The sequence below is a fragment of the Piliocolobus tephrosceles genome, unplaced genomic scaffold, assembly GCF_002776525.5.
Source record: "Piliocolobus tephrosceles isolate RC106 unplaced genomic scaffold, ASM277652v3 unscaffolded_44441, whole genome shotgun sequence".
Classification (NCBI taxonomy): domain Eukaryota; kingdom Metazoa; phylum Chordata; class Mammalia; order Primates; family Cercopithecidae; genus Piliocolobus; species Piliocolobus tephrosceles.
The window spans coordinates 537-7395 of NW_022329245.1; the positions used below are offsets into that span (position 1 = coordinate 537).

The following is a 6859-nucleotide window of genomic DNA, read 5'->3' on the forward strand; positions in this document are numbered from 1 at the left end:
CACTGAGGAAAAAAAAAAAAAAACAAATCTTAAATTACCAAATTTGCAATGTATCTATTAGATATTGAATATGAAAATTTAGGATTGGCAACTGATAGTTATATCCTACTGTGCTTACGATTTCTATGACATTTTAGAGGGGAAAAAGATTAATTCATTTTAAATGAAAAATATGTAATATTTCACAAATTTATGTATCATCCTGTGTGTGCAGGAGCTATACTAGTCTTCTCTGTATCATTCCAATTTTAGTATATATGCTCTAAAACCAATCAACATATTTTAAAAATTATATTTCAAATTTAAAAAAAAAAAAATTGACCAGGCGTGGTGGCAACCACCTGTAGTCCCAGCTACTAGTGAGTCTGTGGTGGGAGGATCACTTAACCTGAGTGGTGGAGGTTGCAGTGAGCTATGATTGCACCACTGCATTAGAGCCTGGGTGACAGAACAAGACTCTGTTTCAAAGAAAAAAAAAGTCAAGAGCATGGGGAGTATTAAAATCAGACAGAGCCAATTGTCTATTATCAGAACAGCTCCATTTTTTTTTTTGCTATCATTATATGTTAAGGTCAATTTGCTAAACATAAATATTTTTTCTAAAGATTTAAGTGTACCATATAACACATTTGTGCTCACTCACGTTTAATGTCCTTTGCTGTACTATATACTTGAATATCATTCGCATATATCGCAACAAAAGTATCTTTCCATAAGGCAATTATCATTAATACTTCTTTAAAGTTATAAAATGTGGGCTGAGGGGTTGCGCACACCTGTAATCCCAGCACTTTGGGAGTCTGAGGCAGGCAGATTACGAGGTCAGGAGATCAAGACCATCCTGGCCAACATGGTGAAACCTCTTTTCTACTAAATTAAAAAAATTACCTGGCATGATGACACACACTTGTGTTCCCAGCTACTCGGGAGGCTGAGGCAGGAGAATCTCTTGAATCCAGGAGACGGAGGAAGAATCTCTTGAATCCAGGGGACAGAGGTTGTGGTGAGACAAGATTGCAACTCCAGCCTGAACAAGTGTGAAATTTTGTCTCAAAAAAAAAATTATGAAATGTGAAGATTGTTTTTATAATTTTACAACACCTGAGAATTACTGTCTTTAAATAATCTAATAAATCAAAATCACAACAAAAGCCCCACATTAATGTTTTATCTTATAAAAAGCACTAACATTTAGTCTGTGGTAATTTGTCGCAGCTGCCATGGGAAACTTGTATTTTAGTGAAGCCTCAAAACCCACCTGAAGCAGCTGGGCACAGTGGTTCATGCCTGTAATCCCAGCAATTTCGGAGGCCGAGGTGGGTGGATCACTTTAGCTTAGGAATTTGAGACCAACTTTGCCAACCTGGTGAAACCCCATCTCTAAAAAAAAAATGCAAAAATTAGCCAGGCATGGAGGCACATGTCTATAATCCCAGCTACTCAGGAGGCTGAGACACAGCAACAGTTTGAACCCAAGGTGGGGCGGAGGTTGTAGTGAGACAAGATTGTGCCACTGCACCCCACCCTTGCTGACAGAGCGAGCTCCAACTCAAAAACAACTCCACCTGAAGAAGGTCTCCAGTTCTCTCAACTGCCCCACAAAACCCCTTAGAAGCACACATTCCTTTGCTGTGGGCCATGGAGAGGAAGAAGGAAGCACCTCCTCATGGCAGAGGCCTAAACAGATTTCAGAAAAACATGTTCAAAATCTAGGAAAAAATTTCTGATAGAAAACTACGTATCGGCTGGGCGCGGTAGCCCACGCCTGTATTCCCAACACTTTGGGAGGCTGAGGAAGGCAGAACAAGAGGTCAGTTCAAGACCAGCCTGACCAACATGGTGAAACGCCATCTCTACCAAAGATACAAAAAGCCGGGCGTGGTGGCGTGTGCCTATAATTCCCAGCTACTCAGGAGGCAGAGGTTGCAGTGAGCCAGTTAGCCAAGATCGCACCACTGCACCCCAGCCTAGGTAACAGAACAAGACTCTGTCTCAAAAAAAAAAAAAAAAAGAGGGAGAGAGAGAAAGAAAGAAAGAAGGAAAGAGAGAGAAAACTCTGTATCAATTATCTAGCTAGCTAACTATCTAGAGACAGGCTTTCACTCTATTGCTCAGGATGGAGAGCAGAGATCATAGATCACTGCAGCCTTGAGCTCCTGGCCTCAAGTGATCCTCCTGCCTCAGTCTCCTAAGTACCTAGGACCACAGGTGGACACATTTATGCCTGGTTTTCTGTTAATTTTATGGAGACAGAGTTTCACTACATTGCCTAGGCCGGTGTCAAACTTTGGAGTCTCACTGTGTGGTCCAGGCTGGGGAGCAGTGGTGCGATCTTGTCTCACTGCAACCTCTGCTTCCCAGGTTCAAGCGATTCTCCTGTATCAGCCTCCCGAGTAGCTGGGACTTAAGGCATGCACCACCACATCTGGCTAATTTTGGTATTTTTTCTAGAGACTGGGTTTCACCATGGCCAGGCTGGTCTTGAACTCCTGACCTCAGGTGATCCACCCGCCTTGGTCTCCCAAAGTGGTGGGATTACAGGTGTCAGCCATGGAACCTGGACTAGCACTTTATGTTATTAAATAGCCCAACCCAGGCAGGGTGCGGTCCCGACAACTCTGACGGCCTAGGTGAGAAGATCGCTTGAACCAGGAGTTCGAAATCGGCCTGGGAAACCTAGCTAGACCCCATCTCTATCAAAAGTACAAAAATTAGGCCAGGTGTGCATCACGCCTGGCTAACTTTGTACGTTTTCTAGAGACGGGGTTTTCGTCATGTTGCCCAGGTTTGTCTCCAACTCCTGAGCCCAAGCCTTCCATCCTCCTGCCTTGGGCTACGAAAAAGCTGGGATTAAAGGTCCCAGCCGGCCTCATATTTTATTTAAGCAGTCCCTCCCTGTTGCACAATTGGATATATTTTTTTAATTTTTTGAAAGGGTTTACCTTGGTCTCGCAGACTGAAATGCTGTGGTGGGATCATAGCTCATTGGAGCCTTGAACCTTGGGGTGCAAGTAGCTGGGGGGTGCTGAGGTAGGACTACAGAGATCGGGTCTCGCCACATTGCTCTTGTTCTGAAGGGATCCTCCCGCCTCTGCAGCGCCCTGACATAGTTCTCTAGTTTTGACCGACATACATCCTGTGCCCAGTCTGAGTTTCTCAACTACCCTTCTCCAGCTAGCAACACACAAGGCCTGGCGGGGAAGTCCTAGTTACCAGACTCCACTCTGAGAACACCGCCCAGCTCCAGGAACGGTGTCGCCTGGTGAAGTCGCGGAACACCTGTGCCTGTGACGTCGTTGAAAGCTTGCCTGTAACTCGAAGCCAATCGGAACTTGCGTCAGGGCTGCGGGGGGGGCGTGGGGGGGTCTTCCAGGAGCGCGCATGCGCGGACGTCGGGCCGCAGGCCCGGCGCCGGCTGTAACCCGCCGCTGAGCTGGCGATTTTGTGTCCAGAGGCTCCGGCCGCCATCACCCGTAAGCTACGAGGAGGAGCTTTACGACTTGGCCGGGCGCAGCAAGGGCCAGACTCTGCGCGAGCAGTCGCTGCGCTCCACGCAGTCGTCGCCAGGCGAGCAGGATTGCACGGCCACGCAGAAGCTCCTTAATGGCCAGCGCCAGCTGCAGGCCCGGTCGCGGCCCCAGACTCACCTCTTCTTAGCTTGGGTATTTGCCCTCCACAACACCTCCCCAAGCCAGGGGCCAGTGTACCCCCGGGAGCGTTCCCCGCTAGCTGCCGCAGCTCATCCTGGGCGGCAGGATGTTGCCTCAACATCGGCCCTTCCTGATGTTGCCTCTTATCAGGGAGCTGCACCCCTGACTTTGACCTCTGAAGGCCCTTTGCAATAGCATTAAGCCTTTGAAAATTTGTAGCGGGGTAGAAGTGACTAGGAAACGAAGAAAACATCTTTTTAAAAATATAAGCGATCGGCCAGGCGTGGCGGCCCACACCTATAATCCCAGTACTTTGGGAGTCGGAGGCGGGTGGATCTCAAGACTTAGCCTGGCCAGCATGGTGAAACCCCATCTCTACTAAAAATACAAAAATTAGCCAGGCGTGGTGGCGGGCACCTGTAATCCCAGCTACTCGCGAGGCTGAGGGAGAGAATTGTTTGAACCCGGGAGGCGGAGGTTGAAGTGAGCCCAGATCGCGCCGCTGTACTCCAGCCTGGGCGACAGACTGGGACAACATCTAAACAAACAAATATATGTGTGTGTATATATATATAAGCGACCGAGCCAGGAGGTCGAGATTACAGTGAGCCGAGATTATATAAGCGATCAAGTGAGCCAAAATTGCGCCACTGCACTCCAGTCTGTGTGACAGAGGGAGACTCTGTCTCTAAAAAATTATTTGCAAGTTAGAGCTTTTCTTCCAGCGCTCACTCTCAGATTGAAGAAGGTAATTGGGTCAGGTCCGGTGGCTCACGCCTGTAATCCCAGCACTTTGGGAGGACGAGGCCGGCCGATCGCTTGAGTGCAGGAGTTCCAGACTAGCTTGGGCAACATGGTGAAACCCTGCCTCTACAAAAATACAAAAAAAAAAAAAAAATAGCTGGGCATGGTGGTAGGCGTCTGTAGTCCCTGCTAGTTGCGGGACTGAGGCGGGAGGATCGCTTGAGCCAAGATCCTCCCTGCAGCCTCAACCTCCTGGGCTCAGGCAATCCATTTCAGCCTCCCAAAGGGCTAGGATTACAGGAACGAGCCATGGCGCCTGGCCCTATGCTGTATTCTAATGCTTTTTTTGAAAATGGAAACTTTTACAGGCAAGTCACTTCCTTCAAACTAATGATGAGGAAAGGATGTTGTTCTGTCCTGTTTGTGTTTTGTGTGTGTCTTTTTTGAGACAGGGTGTTGCTTTGTTGCCCAGGCTGGAGTGAGGTAGTACAATCATGGCTCACTGCAGCCTTGACCCCCGGGCTCAAAGAAGCCTTCCCCATCAGCCTCCCCAGTAGCTGGGACTACAGGTGCATGCTACCACTCTTGGCTAATTCTTTTTTTGAAATGGAGTATCACTTTGTCTCCCAGGCTGGAGTGCAATGGTGCAATCTCGGCTCACTGCAGTCTGGTCTCAAACTCCTCCCTTCAGATGGTCCACCCATCTCAGCATCCCAAAGTGCTGGGATTACAAGTGTGACCCACTGTGCCTGGTGATTTTGCTCATTTTAGATACTAGAACTTAAATTTTTTTTTTTTTTTCCTTTCTCCAGTCTTGCTTTGTCACCAGGCTGGAGTGCCATGGCATGATCTCAGCTCACTGCAACCTCTGCCTCCTGGGTTCAAGCCATTCTCCTACCTCAGCCTCCCAAGTAGCTGGGACTACAGGTGCATACCACCTGAGCAATGATCCTGTCACTGCACTCCAGCCTGGGCAACAGAGCGAGACCCTGACTCCACAAGTAAATAAATCAACATCATATGATATGTACCAAGTGACAGGCAGGTGCTATTATCTCCAATTTTCTTCCTCAACTCTGAGTTGAGTCATACATCAACCTCTAGTAAAAAGTGACATGCTCTCAGTTCAAGGGGCAAGCCCAAACCACGTGGAAAGGATCTTACCTCTTTTGAGAGCTACTATGAAAAGAATTCCTCCTAGATACAGAAGTATTGTGACATCAGTTACTTAGGTTAAAATTGCCTATTGTGCTAAGTGAGTTATTAACAATAAATACTTTAACTCTGTTCCATGTTAGTTATCGTAATATGATTTATAATTTGTTTTAACCTTATATACACCTCGAAGCCGTTTATATTTTGGTATACTTGTAATAGTTACTATACACTAGGCTGTGTGTATTGGACTAGACATGGAGAGTCAAAAAAGAGTATGTGATCAGAGTAGGAATCATGGTCTAGCTTCCTTTGTGTCTACCTCCTACCTCAAGTAGAAGCAGTAGAAAAATAATTACCTAAGATTTTTGGATTCTGGTTTGTGGAGAAGCACCTTTATATTTAGGCCGATGGGTGGCTAAATTAGAAAGTAGCTTTTGTGATTTAGAATTTTATACGGAGATGTTCATTGTGATTGATTATTCTTTGTATTAGCAGATTTTTGTTTTTATAGCTGTATGATTTCTTGTTTATTATTCATTATTGTCTATTAATAAAGAAAAAATTTATTATACTGAAACAGCGATATATAATCCAACTTGGGTTTTTTAATAATGACTGACTTTGTTCTTCAGGGGTACATTACTGGTAAAACTGTAGACTATTAGATACATTTCTTTTAATGAATATAAGTGGTATAATTAGAAGGCGGAAAAGAATCCTTGGAAAGGTGAGTTTAATTTGATGGCTAAGAAACTGAGGCTGGGGGCGGAGCAAGATGGCCGAATAGGAACAGCTTCAGTCTCCATCTCCCAGCGCGAGCGACACAGAAGACCGGCGATTTCTGCATTTTCAACTGAGGTACTGGGGTCATCTCACTCAGGAGTGCCGGACAATCGGTGCTGGTCAGCTGCTGCAGCCCGACCAGCGAGAGCTGAAGCAGGGCGAGGCATCGCCTCACCTGGGAAGCGCGAGGGGGAAGGGAGTCCCTTTTCCTAGCCAGGGGAACTGAGACACACAACACCTGGAAAATCGGGTAACTCCCACCCCAATACTGCGCTGTAACACCGGCACACCGGAGATTGTATCCCACACCTGGCCGGGAGGGTCCCACGCCCACGGAGCCTTTCTCCTTGCTAACACAGCAGTCTGCGGCAATCTAACCGCAAGGCAGCAGCGAGGCTGGGGGAGGGGCGCCCGCCATCGCTGAGGCTTAAGTAGGTAACTAAAGCAGCTGGGAAGCTCGAACTGGGTGGAGCTCACAGCAGCTCAAGGAAACCTGCCTGTCTCTGTAGACTGCGCCTCTGGGG

The 6859-nt window shown here is 47.0% G+C and overlaps 1 non-coding gene across 1 annotated transcript; it reads right to left on the minus strand.

Moving 5' to 3' along the window:
* Window positions 1-166: 166 nt before the first annotated feature.
* On the minus strand, window positions 167-272 carry LOC113224346. The gene has a single exon (XR_003309146.1). It is a non-coding gene; the product is annotated as a U6 spliceosomal RNA (small nuclear RNA).
* Window positions 273-6859: the final 6587 nt, after the last annotated feature.